The 18,092-nt window shown below is 43.9% G+C and overlaps 1 protein-coding gene across 4 annotated transcripts in view; it reads left to right on the plus strand.

Annotated features, from left to right (window-relative positions):
* SDK1 (sidekick cell adhesion molecule 1) overlaps positions 1–18,092 on the plus strand; it is a 973,914-nt gene that overhangs the window by 597,605 nt on the left and 358,217 nt on the right. The window lies entirely within an intron of this gene.

Below are 18,092 nucleotides of genomic sequence, written 5' to 3' on the forward strand. Positions count from 1 at the left end.
CACATAAAAGGAATTCCATGGGTTTGAACTCAATGCGAGGGAAGTTGTGCTTTGTTATTTGATGCTGTTGGTTTGTGAGCATCATTGCGCGCCAGGCGTCTGACGTTTGCCTCTTTCTACCTCCTCACAACTACTTTACTCAGTGAGAGCAGTTAGCGCCATTTCTCAGATGAGGACACTGAGTCTCAGGGAGATTAGGCACCTGGGCTAACTTTATTATTATTTAGCATCCTTTGCATGCCCCATCTTTGAGCACATATTGTGTGCCAGGCTTGTTCTAGGTGCTGGGAACACACTCACTGGAGGCTGAGGGCAAGTGCACAGGCCAGTGTGGGGACTGGCCCCTCCAGCTCCAGCTCCTGGGAACCAGAGCTATGGGCGGAGCCCATGAAGCAAGCATGGTTAGATCTCTATAAATAGATGCACATCTGGTGTGGCTCCTTCCAACTTGTGAAGGAGAAGGTAGCTCCGTAGCATGAGTCATTACCGAATTACAGATTAGCTGGTGGGGCCCTTCTCTGCTACAGAGTGGGCCTGGGCTTTAAGGCCTGGGACCAGGGGAAGTGGAAGCCTATCTGCTTCTCACCATAAGCGCTGTTACTCCAGAGTGGTGCTGGGCAAATTGGAAAGGAGATAGGAAGGTGATCTCCTTTGACCGTTGACCTCCTAGTGTGTCTCCCCCTTGCCCCATCTCTGCCAATAGCCCCTGGGGACTATGGCTAAGGGGTCAGGTGCACCTGAGCCTAAACCCGCCCGTACCTAAGGCTGTTCTGGTAATTCGGGAATGAGGGATGTCCACGACGTGAGGGCTGTGGGTCCGCGCGGCCTTCCCTGCTGGCCATAGCAGTCCCTGGTGGCTGGTTTTGAGCGAGTGCCGTAAGTGCACTGGCAGTGACTCGAGGCTGGCTGCTTTGGGAATAACATCTGTAAACTGACCGACGCCCGGTGGCAACAGAGTTCCTTGAGTTCAGTAACTTGGGGGTGGGCTGCGTGGGCTGTGGGGTCTGAAGCCACCTATGACACACACTCATCACATTCCACAGAGAATGCAGTGCAGCTCTCTCTGATGATTTAATTGCTGTGTTTTCTGTTTATTGTACATTATTATCCCTGTGCTTTCGGTACACGTGTCTACTAAGAACCCACCATGGCTTTGTCCTATCAAGTCGGCCCCGTCTAGCACCTCAGGCCTATACCACCTGGCCGCGGCTCCCAGCCTTGCCTTCCTCCTTATTGATGGTGAGGGAGAATTTTGTGTGTTTCTGTTTTCTTCCCTAAGTTGGTAAACGCTGTGGTATCAATTATCATATCTTTCAATAAATAGGATAGATGTTGCTTAATTATTTAGTTAATTCCTGGCCTACTTTATTTCCCATGATACCGCCATGCCAAGCTGCATTAGTTGTACAGTTCCATTGAAGCCTTTCCCTTCTCTTGTTTTCTCTCAACGTTCAAAATAAATAACAATGGTGATGACAAATGCTAACACTCATTTAGCATTTTTTGGAGATAGGGAGAAAAGTATGCATTCTGCTGTTGTTTTGTTGTGAATTCTCCCACTTACTCCTAAGTTGAGTTCTGAGTTTGGATGGTCTCAGAGGCATCCCATGAGAAAAGGATTGCAGTGCAAGGGGTTTATCGAGGAGGTGATCCTAGGAGGGGGTGCCGTGCCACAGGGAAGGGAAGGCAGCAGATCAGAGGTTATCAGGCATGGTGGCCCCGCAGAGACCTACAGCTCGGCCCCTCAGGAACAAAGAGAGTTGGTGCGAAACACAGACTGTACAGTTATCCCACGTCTGGGATGAAGGAGGGATCTGGGCCTTCTACACCAACTCCCAGCAGTCACCTTTGTTCAGTGCTGTACATTGGGGATTCTAATTCTCTGGAACATCTGGTCATTGTGGAAGAAAGCAGAGTGGACTCCAGCCACCAGAGAGAGAAAGCTGTTAGGCAAAGAGATAGAGATGTCGGGCGTAGGAAGCCAGCCAGCATGCACTGTACGGCTGGAGAGGACACAGGCAGCAGCAGCATGGCTGCACCAGACCATCGGGGTATTTTTAGTTTACAGATAATGAAGCTGAGTCTTAGAGGACTAAGTAGCTTGCCTCCAGTAACACTTGGAAGTCTTTTGTGTTCTTTACTCTCTGAAAAATTCTGACATTACAAATATTTAACTTGCAATTGAGTTTAACAGTTGTTTAGTGAGCTTCGTATCTGCCTATATTTGAGTTGGGTATATTTTCCACCTGACCCTGCCTCAAAAGTTGGCTTTTGGCCAGACATGGTGGTAACACCTGTAGTCCCAGCACTTTGGGAGGCTGGGGCAAGAGGATTACTTAAAGCTAGAGTTTGAGACCAGCCTGGGAAACAAAGCAAGGACCTGTCTCTACAAAAAATATTAAAAATTAGCCAAGCATGGTGGTATGATCCTGTAGTGTCAACTACTTGGGAGGCTAAGGCAAGAGGATCACTTGAGCCCAGGAGTTTGAGGTTGCAGTGAGCTGTAATCATGCTACTGCACACCAACTGGGCAACAGAATGAGATCTCAATTCAAAAACCTTGGCCTTGAAGTGCCAAGCCTACTTGCATCCATGAAAAAGTATGTTGCAGCCTACTCTGAAGAGAAACCAATGAGGCTACATAAATATTTTTTTTGGAATGATATATTTTGAATTCAAATTTGGAGTAATTGATGGGCTAGGTTATGCCGCTGTTGTAAACAACTCGGTATTCTCAGTGGTTTGACACGGCCTGGGTTCGTTTCTCACCTATACAGAGTCCACAGCAGGTCCATGTGGGGACTCAGGGATCCACGCTGCTTTGATCTTATGACTCCCCTATCTCAAGCTCAGCAGTAGCCCTGGCGAATCACAAGGATGACTGGAGACTTGTGCTTGGACCTTTCACTAATTCACCCCAGAAATGATAATGACATTTCTATTTCCATGCCATTAGCCAAAAAAAAATGGCTCCAACTAATTACATGAAAGCTAAGAAGTACAATCCTCCTTTTGCCTCGAAGAGGCAGGGGAGGAACCATGGAGTATTAGTGAACACGGAAAGCATTTTTCCCAGTAGAGAAGTAATAATAATTGAGCAATCATGATCAAGGCCTGCCTAGGGCATTTCCTGGGGATTTCTGAAAGGCTGTAAGAATTTTGCCTTGGGCTGTAAATGTCAATTGCTCATTAGTTCCTCAGAAATGCCCACAGCCAAGGTTGCTATTGCTAATAAAATACATTTGTTTGGTTATTTAACAAAACAAAAAAAGCATGTTGTCATTTTCCCCTGGACCTGATGATTCCTGAAGCAGATGATTATTCTCTATTTTCTACATCATAGGAGTTTATAGCATCTTTTTCTTTTCTGCCTCTCCAAGTGGGTAGGGAGTAAATCTCATTGGCCTGAAATATCATCACGGGCAGTACTCAGCCATTGTTCTCACAGCTGTTTTGAAATACAAATAACAAAAAAATGCATTTTAATGTTAATTTCAATAATTCTTTCCTCCTTAGCAACTAACGTAAGATTTGCTGGTCTTGGGTTCTCTGCAAATTTTTATTCACATGTGTTGTCTTGTATTTCTTTTCTCTGTCTGACTGTTTTACAGAAAAAGTGACCACTATGTAGTTCTTGTCACCTTAACAATAAAGGTGCTTTCCAAGTGGTCTATATTTCTTTTAAATATGTTTCAGCCAAAAGGAGACCAAAAGAGTTAGCAATGAATTGGGTCAGCCTTACTGAAATGAATGGTTGAAGTTTGACTTTCTTCTCTCATCAGTGAATAATAGATGCCGTGCCTTCTGCCTAGCTGGTACAGACTCCATTTGATGTAGGAGGAACTCTCATACCCTTGTAGCTTTTCCCACATTGTTGTGAAAACTGCGGAAATAATTCCTTGTTCCACGTGAGAACAGAACGAGTCATCACTTCACTTGATGCTGTTTTCATCATATTGTCCCATCCCACAGTCTGGCCCACAGCGTTGGGGTGGAACCAGAAATGGCTTCTGCGGAGAGCAAAGCAGGACATGAACCGTACCCCGCCTCTGCAAGGCTTATGCTGTTATTTGTCCTGAGGTACACAGTGGATTCACAAAGGTCTTTGAGGACCCAAAGAGAAAATGTATTCAGTAAATCAATGGTGACGCATTAATAGACTGCTACTGTATTCATTGTTCACAGAATGTAATTCCTTGATAATGGTATTTTCTACAGTATATCATCACAAAACAATAGCAGTATCACCACAACAGGAGTGACTTTGATAAATTATACAAGAATAGGATCTTAGAATTTAGTACAGATCTAATTTAGGTTAAAAGTCTTGGTGGAGAAGGAGATTTCATTTTTAACATTGTACTGAGGTACAAAAATATCCTAGGAGAAAAAATTCACACATATTGTGAGAAGCCAATGCACATATTAAGTTATTGGTGCAGAATTCGCAAGGTTTTCACATCTTTTGACTCATTCTCGTATTCTGTATGTTATGCTATATGTTATTTTAATGTTTCATTTTACTAGAAGTTAATCTATGTGTCTAAAAATTGCAAGAGTGTTAAAAAGGAACTATGAATCTTTATTATTTTAAAAGTGGAGATCTAGGAATAGCATAATTTTGTTGCTATTGAGTTTTTAACGAGATGTGTTGATATTCCTTGATAATGTTTCAAGGATCCTGACATAATCAACCATGGCTCCTGCTTCCTCTCAGACCTTGAAGCTCAAAAACCCACTAGCAGCTCTTAGCACTCTTAAGTCTGATAAAAATTGAGACTGAAAGTAATATCTAATCAATGCCTCCGAGATTCAATCAAATATTAAGATTCTTGAGGCCATCACACTATTTAATTGGATTCCTAATACTTCTTTATACTCAGATAGACGCCAAAGGCACTCACTGTGTCCAAAGGCACTCACATTGGTGAAGCTGGCAGCACATCGTGAGGGGAGGCCATTCTCCCTGTCCTGGCCCCTGGCATCCCGGAGTCAGGCCTACAGTTGGGCTCTCCTAGGACAATGAATGAAGTGCAGGTAGCAGGAAGACAAAAGGAGGGTCGAGTTTCTTCATGGTAGCTGTAGCTGCATTGGAATCTACCGTGGTGGTGTCCAGAGGTGGTGTGCCCTACAGTGGTGCCAGTGGCATCCTGGCTAGATGATTCTTTTTTTTTTTTTTTTTTTTTTAAGAGATGGAGTCTTGCTCTGTCACCGAGGCTGGAGTGCAGTGGTGCAATCTCATCTCACCGCAAGCTCCACCTCCTGGGTTCACGCCATTCTCTTGCCTCAGCTTCCCAAGTAGCTGGGACTACAGGCACCTGCCACCACGCCCGGCTAATTTTTTTGTATTTTTAGTAGAGACAGGGTTTCACCGTGTTAGCCAGGATGGTCTCGATCTCCTGACCTTGTGGTCCACCCGCCTCCGCCTCCCAAAGTGCTGGGATTACAGGCATGAGCCACCGCGCCCGGCCTAGATGATTCTTACTAGAAGGCGGAAGTTGTGTTTCAGAGGTAACTAGTCTCCTGCTGGTCTGTCTTCCAAAGCCAGCCAACCTCTTACAGCTTTTGTGAACTCTTGAGAACCTTCCAGGAAACTCCCCACTCCTCCTCCTCACTTTTGCACAGTTAACCTGATTGGTTTCTATCATTTGCAACCAAGAACCTCTGACTGGTTCAGTGGTCAGTATTGGCTCAACATTTCCTAAAGGCTCAAATCAGACAGAGCCTTGGGAGACTGTCTATCCCTCATTTTACAGGTGGATTTCAGACATGGCCCTAGCTCAGAGTCCTGCAGACAGTTGGTAGCTGAGCAGGGACTAGAACTCTGTCCTCTTGATTCCAGATACAGTGCTCTTTTCACCTGTGGCCTGTCTAGTCTAGAGGAGAATTACTCAGCAGACCTGCACTGCATGATAGGCCCTATCCACATGGAGTTGAGCACTTACAATGTGGTACAATCCAAACTGATACGTGCTATGTGTAAAATACACAGCAGATTGCGAAGACTTTGTGCCAGGAAACATGTCAATGATCTCACGTTTATGTTTTTGTGTTGATCGCATGTTGAAATTGTAGATATGTTGGGTGAGATAAACAACATCATTAAGCTTGTTTTTTACCTTTGTACTTTATTCAACATGGCTGTCAGAAAAATGAAAGTTGCGTATGTAACATAGACTATGCACACATTGAACCAAGCTGCTGTATGCAATTATAAGAAAAGATAACGCTTGAGTCTCTATGGGTAGCATTGGGCCTGCGGTTTTTGTGCTGGGATATTGTATTTGTTTTTGCTGTGGTTAAAAAAAAAAAAAAAGTGGTGGGTGCGGTAGCTTATGCCTGTAATCCCAGCACTTTGGGAGGCTGAGGCAGTTGGATCACCTGGAGTGAGGAGTTCGAGATGAGCCTGGGCAACATGGTGAAACCCTGTCTCTACTAAAAATACAAAAATTAGCCAGGTGTGGTGGTGGGTGCCTGTAATCCCACTTACTTGGGAGGTTGAGGCAGGAGAACCACTTGAACCCAGGAGGGGGAGGTTGCAGTGAGCCGAAAGCACTCCAGCCTGGGTGATATAGCTAGACTCCATCTCAAACCACCACTTATTTTTCACTATGGGTCTACCAGTTGGCTGTGGCTTCACTGGGCTCAACCAGGCCAGGCTAACCTTAGCTGGGCTCCACGTGTTTTACATTTTGGGACCCAGACCCTGGTGGAGCCATCACTGTCTAGAGCATATCCTTCAAGCACCAGAATAGAACCGGAAACAGTAGAGACTCAAAGACAGGATAAGCCCAGTGGTACTTCCATTGGGAAAGAGGATTGGGGGAGGCCCCAACAGTCCACAGCAGTCCTAGTGTCCTGCTGGGCAAATATTTCAAGGACCTGTAGGCTGGGAGTAGGGGTGTCGATTGGGCCTCAGTGGTGCTCCCAGGGAGGACTTCCCAGGCCGTGGTTTGCGTGGCTCTGAATCTGCCCTCTGCCAGGTGCACTCTTCCGTCATCCTCCTTGGCTACCTCTGAGGAAGGTGCTGGAAGACATGCCCTCCTTCATGGCTGAGCAGATTTCTTAACCTGCTTCCTGCCCATAGGAAGGATGAAAGCCAAGGATCGTTTTAGATCTCAAATAGCCATGGTCTATGTTAATCCGGCCGAAAGTGTAGTTATCGATTTGTCCCTTTTGAAGCCGTCTTGTTTGTTTTTAATCTCTTTGATTCCGGTCAACCCCGTGAGCCTACAGTCATTTTCCGTGCATGTCCTCCTCTCTCTAAACTCAATTCCAAGTACACTGAGCACATCATGCTTCCAACAGGCCAAATTCTGGGTCTCTTTCTCTAGGCCATTTTGTGCAGTTGGAAGATTTCACTGGGGACCTTGATAATCCAACTAGAGGTTTCGGCGCAAGAGCCAATGATCACGTCTTTGATTTGGTCTTTACCCGTAGGCTGTGCTTTCATGGCCAACCTTAATTTGGTGAGAAATTATTTCACTTTAAAATCCCGAAAATGTTGGATTTTCTCTCTTCCCTTTCAATTGTATTTGCAAAGCAGTGAGTTTTTTGGGAGGAGGTGAGGTGCATTTTTTTTTTCCTATAGCACAGTATCAAAGGCATTCTATAACACCAGTTCACACAGGCAAGATTCTGTTTTGAAAACAAGGTTAGTTAGGCCAATTTTCTAAGTTATCATAGGTGATTTCTTTTTTCTTTTTCTTTTTTGCTGGGTGTTTCAGCACTGCATATCTTGGGTTGCCATTTTTCCAACTTCCTTTAACAGCTTTCCAGCTTGCCATCACCTAAACCCAAAACCAATGACCCATATTTCAGGTTTTTGTAATGGCAGCCCTACTTCTGTGTACCAATTTCTGTATGAGCTTTTGGTGCAGTAACTAGTAATTCTCAAATCTCCATGGCTTCCAACAACAAACATTTATTTTTCACTTAAGAATCCTGCGAGTCAGCTGCAGCTCTGCCGAGCTTGGCTGTGTTCTCCACATCTCCTCATGCCAGGCTGAGGCTGAATGAGCAGCTGCCATCTGGGCCCTGCTCTTCTCGTGCTGGAGGGCAGGAGCTCCGGAGGGCAAGCGGGAACCCCCAGGATCTCATAAAGCCTCTGCTGGGACCTGGCAGCCATCCCCTCCTCCCACAAGTCATATGGCAAGCCCAAGGTTAATGGGGTGAGCCTGTACCCTTCACCTCCTTGCAAGTCACGATGAGGGGAGGGCGGAGACAAATCATTTTGAACAAGTGATGCAGTCTCTCACAGGTATAGATTCCAAAAAGAAACCCAGGAGAGAGTCACCATGCCTCAAATCAAAAACAGCCATATTGCATTTCTATCAAGGCAGAAGCACGGGTGTGACAGTGGGACAATGAACCCTGAGACCAGAGGCCCTCCAACCCAGGTGGACGTCCAGCTATGCAGCCAGCTCAATGCAGCCAAAAGAACCTGGGAGGCAGTCAGGAAAGCTGAGTTCCTCTTACCCGTATATCCCTGCAGCAAGCCGCTTTCCCTCTGTGGATCTCAAGTTCCTCTTCAATATTAACCAAGAGTTAAGCACGATCGTGGGTTGCTTTCGAGGATGCCGTTCTGATCTCTGCCAGCGCACTTCACATGGCAGGGAACAGGCTGCCTTCCCAGGAGGCCGAGCTGCAGTAGAAGGAGCATGAGTTTAGGAATCAGGCCAATTTGAGCAGGAAGCCCAGGCTGCTGTTTACCAGGTGTGGGTCCATCATATACCCTCTGACTCTGTTTCCTTGTCTGTGAAATGAACATCACAGCATCTAACTCTCAGGGCTGTGGGTAGGATAATTATTTTGTATAGTGCTTTTTGCTAGGAATTTTTTTGTTGTATTGAGTCAAAATCTGATGCCTTCAACCAGTGAACTCCGGCCCCGGTTCTACCTCTGCCTGGGGCAGCAAAACAGTGATTAGGAATATGGGCATGGGGGTCAGCCCACCTGGGTCTGAATCTCACTGTCAGCTCCTGGTCAGGATGGCCGCGGGGAGGATCCTTAATGCCCCTGCGGTTGGCTTGCCATGCTTATCTGTAAATGAGCTACTGATAATATCAACTTCATAGTTTTGTTGTGGGGATAAATGAGCCTGTGCATGCAAACTCAAGTGACTGTTATTATTTCAGTTGGCAGCTTCTCAAGTACCTGAGCCTGCTTTCCATACCTTCTGGGTCATCCCGTATTTCTTCAGGCTAAGCAACCTCACATTTCTCCAGCATTCTATAGATGTCAGGTTTTCTGCAATCCTCCCCCATCTAGCTGTCCTCTTGAGAATCTCCTTCAGGAGTTCTGGTTAAGAGATAAACAGTGAGAGCATTCAAGTTCATTATCCCAGGCACGATGGCTTTCTAGATGTTTTCACAGACACTGAGGATCTGCCCAGGGTCCCATGTCTGTCTCCTCTCCACGTCTTACCCTGCCTTCTCCAGATGATGGTGATTTCGTGATCCCAGTCACCTGCCCCCACCCTCACCTTATCTGACCCTGGCTCCTGGGCCACCCACTTGCCACTTGGAATATTTATTCTCTAACTGTGATTTTCCTGGACCAGTATTAAGGATTTTACAGGTTTACACTGGAATTAAAAGTTCATCTGAACTGCCAGCGATGTCCCTGCTGGTTTCCCAATGGCCAGGCACTGCAGAGATGTGTAAGATATGAGAATACAGTCACCTAAAGACATGGGAAGTTTTGTAAGCAGTGTCTCCCAAGATTCCCCGTTCTAAATATGGCAAGGAGTGTTTTAAGTACTTCATGCTTGAAGCTTTTCATGCATTTCCATCGTTGCAGTTAGACCAGTTTTAAAATATATATATCATAAATAATCTTCAGAACATTTTAATATACTACCGATGGTATTAAAAGTCAAAGCTTTCACAAAACTTAATTTACTTCTCCCTGTAACTTAAATCAAGAACAGTTTTAAAATGTGCATGGCTCCTGCTAAATTTAACAGCTTCCCCTTTTGCCTTCTCGACTGGAGGCTGCAACAACCTGAGCCAGGAAGTCTGGCGACTACAATGTCTGAGTGAAGCTGTGAGATCCATGCCTGTACTGAAAGCTCCTGACAGCCTCTGCAGGGCATTGGTGCCAGGCTCCCCTGGGTGGTGGGGAGTGGGCCTTCCTTCTTATAAAGCCTCTAGGCTTTCCATGTTCAGGAAGAAGCTCCCCAGCTAGGCCCGGCCACTGAAAGGAACCCTGAGCCTCAGTTTGCAGCCCAGAGATGCTCCAGGGTCTCCCCCAGTGCGTCTTCCTGGAGAGCTACAACATCAGGGCATCAGATTCACAGAAGATACATGTGCCTCACTATACACCAGGTGTGTATTGAAACTAAAGCAGAATAATACTTTTTTTTTTTTTTTTTTTTGAGATGGAGTCTCACTCTGTCCCCCGGGTTGGAGTGCAGTGGCGCAGTCTCGGTTCACTGCAACCTCTGCCTCCCAGGTTCAAGCGATTTGTACTCCAGCCTCCCAAGTAGCTGGTATTACAGGCACGCGCCACCATGCCTGGCTAATTTTTTGTGTTTTTTAGTAGAGAAGGGGTTTCACCATGTCGGCGAGCTCCTGACCTCAGGTGATCCGCCTGCTTTGGCCTCCTAAAGTGCTGAGATTACAGGTGTGAGCCACTGAGCCCTGCCAAGACTCTCTTTATTTCCTAACTCTTGATTATAAGCATGTCTCTAATGTACATTTTACTGATTCATTCCTCTAAAAATATTGTTGCTTTTACTCAATATGGTAAAAGTTTCTATTATAGAGTAAGAAGAATAGCACAAAATATTCACCAGGCATGGAGGATATCATTGCAGTTCAAGAAAGAAATCCTAAGTAGTAATTAAGGGGCTTGGTACCCATAGAGTCATCTCATCATCACTGTAATAAATTATTCTTATATTTATTTATTGGAGCCTGATGATGTTAAACCCTTACTTCTGTATGACTATTCATAGCTTATTGGTGCTTTCATCTTTATAGAAACACGTTAGAGTCTGGCTGCCTCAGGGCCCATTCCTTAGTCACTTCCAGCCAGACATCCATGTATCAAAGCTCTAGCCAATCAACATGTAGTGGACATCTGCTAAGTAGGGCTTCCAAGGATGTTTTCTCTTTAGGATAAAAAGGGGGAAATATGGCTAGCCACATTTGACCACTATCCCTTCTTCTGGAACATGAATGTAAAGCTGGAGACAGTGTAGCCGTCTCATGACCATGAAGCAGTGATCAGGAGGACAGGAAGCAACTCACAGAAGGACCCATGCTCCCTTTCTCTTTCCACTCCGCTGTCCTGAGGCTTCTTCTTCTTCCTCTTCTTTTTAAGTTGCATAAAGTGGATACTTAGATCCCTGAAGTCAGACCTTTCTTCTTTTCTAGTGTAAGTGCTTGATGCCGTCAGTATCCCCAAGCACTGCTTTAGGCTCATCTCCCAATTTTTATGTTGGGTCTTCATTTTCTTTCATGACAAAATATCTTCTAATTCCCTTTGCATTTTCTCCTTTGACCCGTTTATTTATAAGTGTGTTGTTAAGTTCTAACTCTTTGGCGATTTTCCAGATAACTTTCTGTTACTGATTTCTGATTTAATTCTGCGGTGGCCAGAAAACATACTTTGCATGATTTCAATCCTTTTAAATTTATTGAGATTTGTTTTATGGCCCAGAATATCTTGGCAAATGTTCTGTGTGCACTTAAAAAGAATTTGTATTTTGCTGTTGTTGGGTGGAGTGTTCTGTAAATATCAATTAGGTCAAGCTGGTTGATAGTGCTGTTCAAGTCTTCTGTTTACTGATTTTCTAAGTTTTAAAGACATTTTAAAAAATGAAAAATGAAATGTTTATATATTTACTCACATATTGACCATTTCTGCTGTTCTTTATCCCCTGTGTACATTCAGCTTTTGATCTGGCATCTTCCTTCTCCCTGAAGGCATGTCCTTAACACTTCTTGAAGTGCTGGTCTGACGGTTTAAATTCCACCCAGTGCCCTATGCATGAGAGCTGGTGGGAGCACACCCTCTTCCTGGCCTTGTGTGGGCTGTCAGGATTATGTTGCCTCCTCCTGTTATTTCCTGGCCTTGGTAGTTTCCTTACATGTATGCACAGATCAGCACTCAGCAAAAGACCCTGAAGCTCCGTCTGCCACAGCTGCCTCTTCTGTGGCGTTTTTCTCCACTAGCTTTAGCCTCCTGGGCCTCCCCAGACTCTAAACTCTGGCTTGTTAACTCAGCAAGCCCACTGGGATCTGTTTGGCTTCCCTCAGCCTGGATTGGGAACTCTTTCGAGGTAGTGAGCTGGACACTCTTTTGTTTTCCTTCACTCAGGAATCACTGTCCTGTGCTGCCGGTGGTCCAGTGTCAGAAATCACTGCTTCACATATTTTGTCTGGTTTTCTAGTTGTTTAAGGTGGGGGAATAAATCTGATTCCTGTTACTGTACCATGGCTGAAAGCAAAAGTCCTCTTCATCTACTTAAAAAAATTTAATTGTAGCAAAATATACGTGTATTAGTTTGTTTTCACACTGCTATAAATAACTACCTGAGACTGGGTAGTTTATAAAGAGAACAGGTTGAATTGACTCACAGTCCTGCATGGCTGGGGAGGCCTCAGGAAAGTTACAATCATGGCAGAAGGGCGAAGGGGAAGAAGGCATGTCTTACTTGGCAGCAGGAGAGAGAGAGCAGAGGGGAAGAACTGCACACTTATCAAACAACCAGATCTCTTGATAATTCTATAATGAGAGCAGCAAGAGGGAAGTTCACCCCCTTAATTCAGTCACCTCCCACTAGGCCACTGCCACAACACATGGGGATTACAATTTGAGATGACATTTGGGAGGGGACCAGAAAACCGATTATCAATACATAACATAAAATTTAGCATCTTCTCCATTTTAAGTCTCCTGTTCAGTAAGAAGTATTATGCACATTCACATTGTTGTACACTCATCACCATCATGCATTTCCAGAACATTTCCAGCTTGCTCAACTGGAAGCTCTTTCCCCATCAAACAATGATTCTCTCATTCTCCCCTTCCCCAGCTCCTGGCACCCACCATTGTACTTCCTGTCTCCATGAATTCTACTACTCTAGAGACCTCATATAAGTGGATCACACAGTGTCTGCCCTTTTGTGTCTGACTTATCTCAGCATAATGTCTTTGAAGCGATCCATATTGTAGTATGTGTTGGAATTTCCATCTTTTTTAAGGCGAAATAATATGACCTTATCTGTATAGACCACATTTTGTTTTTCCATTCATGTGATGGACACTTGGGCTGCTCCCCCTTGTGACTGTTATGAACAGTGCTCCCATTTGCCACGTGATTTTTAATGTTCAATAACTTTGTTAAAATTATTTAAATGCAATGATAGTCATCTCACCATGTAGTTCAACTTGTTTTTACAGCTGTGTGTGTGTGTGTGTGTGTGTGTGTGTGTGTGTGTGTGTGTGATAATGGGAAGAAGATGAAATAAATGGTTATAGTTAATTTGGGAACTTTGATCAAATCCCCTTTCTTGCCATATTCCTTTCCTTTTTTCTTTCCTTAAATTTCCTTTTTCCCATCTTTTCTCCCTTCTTTTACTTTTCTCTCATTCTTTTCTTCTCCTTTCCTTTTCTGCTCTTCTTAGTCCATTTCTTCCCCTCCTTTCCTTCCACGTGTGCACAGTACACTGACCCAGGAAGCCACCATGTGCACACACACCCCAGTCAACAGGCTTGAGGTGCCACAGTGTTAGCGTGAAGCAACTCATATTCCAGGGGCAGAGAGAAGATGTGAATATCCATGAATGTAACCCGTGTTGAAGTGGCCTGAATAGATGAACAGAACTGCAGATACAGTGCTTCAATTATTCAGTGACAGAGGTTATTTTTGGTTAGGGAGAATCTGGAAAGTCTTCATTGAAGGGCCGACAGTTGACCTGAAACCTGAGAGTCTGGCACAGTTGGGGTTTCCAACAGGTGCAAAGATTTTGTAGGTTACAGAACCACAAGAGCAAAAAGGGCAGACATGGGACAAGCCTGCCATCCGGTACAATGTCACGTCATGATGCCATTCAGACCTCTTTTCCCAAAGATTCTGTCTAACTAGCTTTTTTAAACTTCAAAGTGATATACAGAAGACGATAAATACAAGTCATCATTAAAATGGAACAATGAAAACTACTTTTCATGCACTTTGCCCTTTTCTGATTGGCTTTAGACATTGTACATTGCAAATATTTTTCCACTTTTATCATTTGTCTTTTGTATTTTACATCCTGTTGTCCTTAAGAAAATAATTGCAACAAAGAGCCACATCTCAGGAATTCTCACTGATGAAAATGAGTCATCTGAATTAATAAAATGTTTGAATGACTAACTTATTAACAGAATTTTGGTTTTATTATGTTACACCCTTTGTGTCACCCTTGATTGCCAAAACTAAGTCTTAGTAATTAGAGCTCGTTGGGAACATGTTTTAATGAACAGATGGTGATTGTTTCATTTTTAAGTGCCAAGAAGTTCATTCTTTACTAGGCTAAATTCATCTCTAACATCTTATGTTGTTAATCAGTTTAAGGAAATATTTTACCTTTAAATAAATGTATTTTAGCCTAATTTCTAAACAAATTATCGTAAATTCTAAGTTAATGGTTTCCCAATTCTATAGTAAGGTAAAACAGTCCATATCTACTTCATTTTATTATTGTATCAGCTCAATTTTAGGCCTCCTTTTGGTTTCCATTTTAGTCATGAGAAATTTTCTAAAATATCATATTTCCTGTGATCCTGTCAGTCTTACTGGTGCCTTTAAGTGAAACAGTGTGTGAGAATTGTCTTTGGAAAGCAAAGTTGTTCACCCTCCCTGATCTGCTGTTGAGGAACCTCCGTGTTCTTCTTAATATTTGAGTATATATCACCCTCGGTTTCCCTACAGAAATATTGCGCTTTAACACTTCCACTTTTTCCACGACACATCTGTCCTTGCCCCTCCTTGGCTTGGAGTTCTTTCATATCTCCCCATCATCTACAGGCTAAAGTCTGAGAGCAGAACTTTGTAGCCAAAAGGCCCACTCAAATCCTACGTCTACCAGGTGAGATGCAACTTAAAGGAAATCACTCATTTTCTCTCAGCATCAGCTTCCTTGTCTAGGAAGGGGGAGCAGTGTGGCTGCCCTACAGCATTGTTGGAAAGACTAATGAGAAAAAGCTCCTAAAGCCCTCAGCTGTCCCCGGGTGCAGAGTGGGCCCTCCCGAGGTGGCACACTGCTTTGACCTCCTGAGCAGTGGACAGGTTCCTCCTCCCTCCCAGGCCTGCTCAGCCAGGTCTGCGCTGCGCCAGCTCCACAGGCACGCCTGCCACGCAGCCCCGTGGAAGCACCTTGTCTGTCGGCCCTCAGCATGTGGACCATGCTGTGTCTCTCTCCCCAGATGTCCTTGCCCACCCTCAGACATCTGTACGTGTCCCTGCAGGCTGACACTCCTCTAGGGGGCGTTACCTGGCCCCTGCCACCCTAGGCACACCCAGAAGCGCTTCGTCCCTGCTTCCGGGACCTGACACACAGCTCTGCTGCAGGCATTGTGTGGAAATCACAGTTCTAACCTCACACATTCCCGTGACCACATGCATTTTAAAGCACTTGAATGAATCTTTAAAAATTCTAACTGTGAAATATTTCAGCCATATGGAAAGCTGTAATCGGATACCAGTGTATGACACTAACATTTAACAAATACGAACATTTTAAAGAGAAAGCAGTTTTACAAAAAAACCTAACCCTCCTCCCAGTTTCCTCTTTGCTGAAGAAACCATGAACCTGAAGTTGGTGCTACTCCTTCTAATCTGTGTCTTTATATTTTATTACGTATTTTCATCCCCATAATTCTCTAGAATAGCATTTGTATATTTTTAAAATTTACATAAATATTTTCACCTTTAAAGTGGTTCCCCTCAAATATTTAACACACATAATTGAACAGTCTAAAATTTACCAACATGTGCATGAACAGGCCTCAACTTCTCTTGCATTGTTCATGTTTTGTGGTCTGCTGTGTAGGTTTTATCTGGTTTTTAATCTCCAGGTTGGTTATAATAACAACACAACGTCATTTTTTCCTGGTTGGTGCTGATTTAGCCTTTCCAGTGTGTTTAACTCATCATTGCTTCTCTCGTCCTGCCCGTCCTTCTGGGCTTCATATCCTTATAGAATTTCTCCTTCAGAAATCATTTCCCATTGGAAGGCTGGAAATAGCTTTATTTCCCCTCCCTCTCATTTTCTCCCACCTTTATTTTGGAAAATTTCAACCTGCAGAAATGTAAGGCGAATTAACTGAGTACCTGACACCCTTCACCTAGATTCACCCACCATGAGCATTTGGCCGCTTCGAGTCCCCTCTCTTCCCCTCTCTTCCCCTCTCCATTTCCCTTCCCTCTTTCCCTCTCTGCATGCTCTGTCACGCACACTCTTTTTAGACTGATGCATTTGCAAATTTGTTGCAGACAGTCCTCCCTAATACTCCAGCATTCTTCAACATAACCACCATTAAATTATTGCTCTTGAAAATTTAGCATTGATTTATGTGTAGTTCTGTTATGTAATATATCATTCAAATTCAAATGTGCCTAATTGTAGCAAAAAAAGACCTTTATGGCTTTTCTTTTTCAATTCTAGCATCCAATTAAGGATTATTTACCGTCTTTAGTAAAGACATCTCCTTACCCATAATCTGATCGTTCCCTGGCCTTTCATTTTTTCTCGACATTGACATCTTTGAAAACTCCAGACCAGTTGTTTGGCAGAATGTCCTTCAGTCTTGATTTTGGCTGACTGTATCTTCTTTGTTAGATTCAAGTTAACTGTCTTTTTTTTTTCCAACAGAGTCTTGCTCTGTCGCCAAGCTGGAGTGCAGTGGCGGGATCTCAGCTCACTTCAACCTCTGCCTCCCGGGTTCAAGCGATTCTCCTGCCTCAGCCTCCTGAGTAGCTGGGACTACAGGCATGTGCCACCACGCCCAGCTAATTTTTTGTGTTTTTAATAGAGATGGGGTTTCACCGTGCTAGCCAGGATGGTCTCCATCTCTTGACCTTGTGATCTGCTTGCCTCGGCCTCCCAAAGTGCTGGGATTACAGGTGTGAGCCAAGTTAACTATCGTAATGACCCCATGTCCTTCTCAGTGCACCACACCTGAGGCCACCTGATGTCAGCTTGTCCCATTATTGATTATTTTGAGTGTGATTATTAAGCTAAATGGGGACCAACAGGTTTGTCCAAATGGAAAGGTGCATTTTTCCTTTGTGAGTTATTAATAATCTGTGTGGTAATACCTTGAAACTATGGTACTATTCTATTTCTTAACACTCTTTAGTCACTCACAGGTGACTCTTGCCTCAGTCAAATATTACCACGATGTTTGTGTCCTACCTTCTACCATCCTTTCTGTGTTTATTATGTTAGTCTTCTTCTGTAAAGAACTCCTTTTCCTTCTTCACATTTCCATTCCTTTTTTTAGGAAGAGACTCTTGTTCTTTGTGTTAATTCAATATATTATAATATCCCATTACTCATTTGGATGTTAACATTGTTTCACATTTGGCTGCTGGGCATGGTTTCAGAGTATCTCCTATATCTTTTCTGGATGTTCTCCTCTGTCTTTGAGTATTTCTCACATTCTAACACAAGGTGCTCCAGGCTCACCTGTATTTTTCCTGCCGTAGCCCTGGAATCAGGCATTGCTCCAAGAAGCTTTGGTGCCTTTGAATGCAATATGATACTTTCGAACCAAGATCTGGCAGCTAAGTGTGCTTATTACGTCCTTGGTATTCTTACTCCCAGACTCTTCAGTGGCTAGGAATGTGTTCGTGTGCATGTGTGTGTGTGTATTTTAAATCATGAGTTTACACTGGCATCTCTAATTCCAGTTCACCATCACAGGGTTCTTTCTCTCCTCCCATTCCACGTTTGTGTCTCCCTTCTCCCACAATAAGAACCCTGATTCTCCATCACATTAATATATTTACTCACTTATTCAATCCTACAATTCACACAAAATTGTTTTTGGAATAGCTGTACCGATACTACTACTCACTACAAATTCAGTAAGAG

Source organism: Symphalangus syndactylus, chromosome 9 (genome assembly GCF_028878055.3).
Source record: "Symphalangus syndactylus isolate Jambi chromosome 9, NHGRI_mSymSyn1-v2.1_pri, whole genome shotgun sequence".
Taxonomy (NCBI): Eukaryota; Metazoa; Chordata; class Mammalia; order Primates; family Hylobatidae; genus Symphalangus; species Symphalangus syndactylus.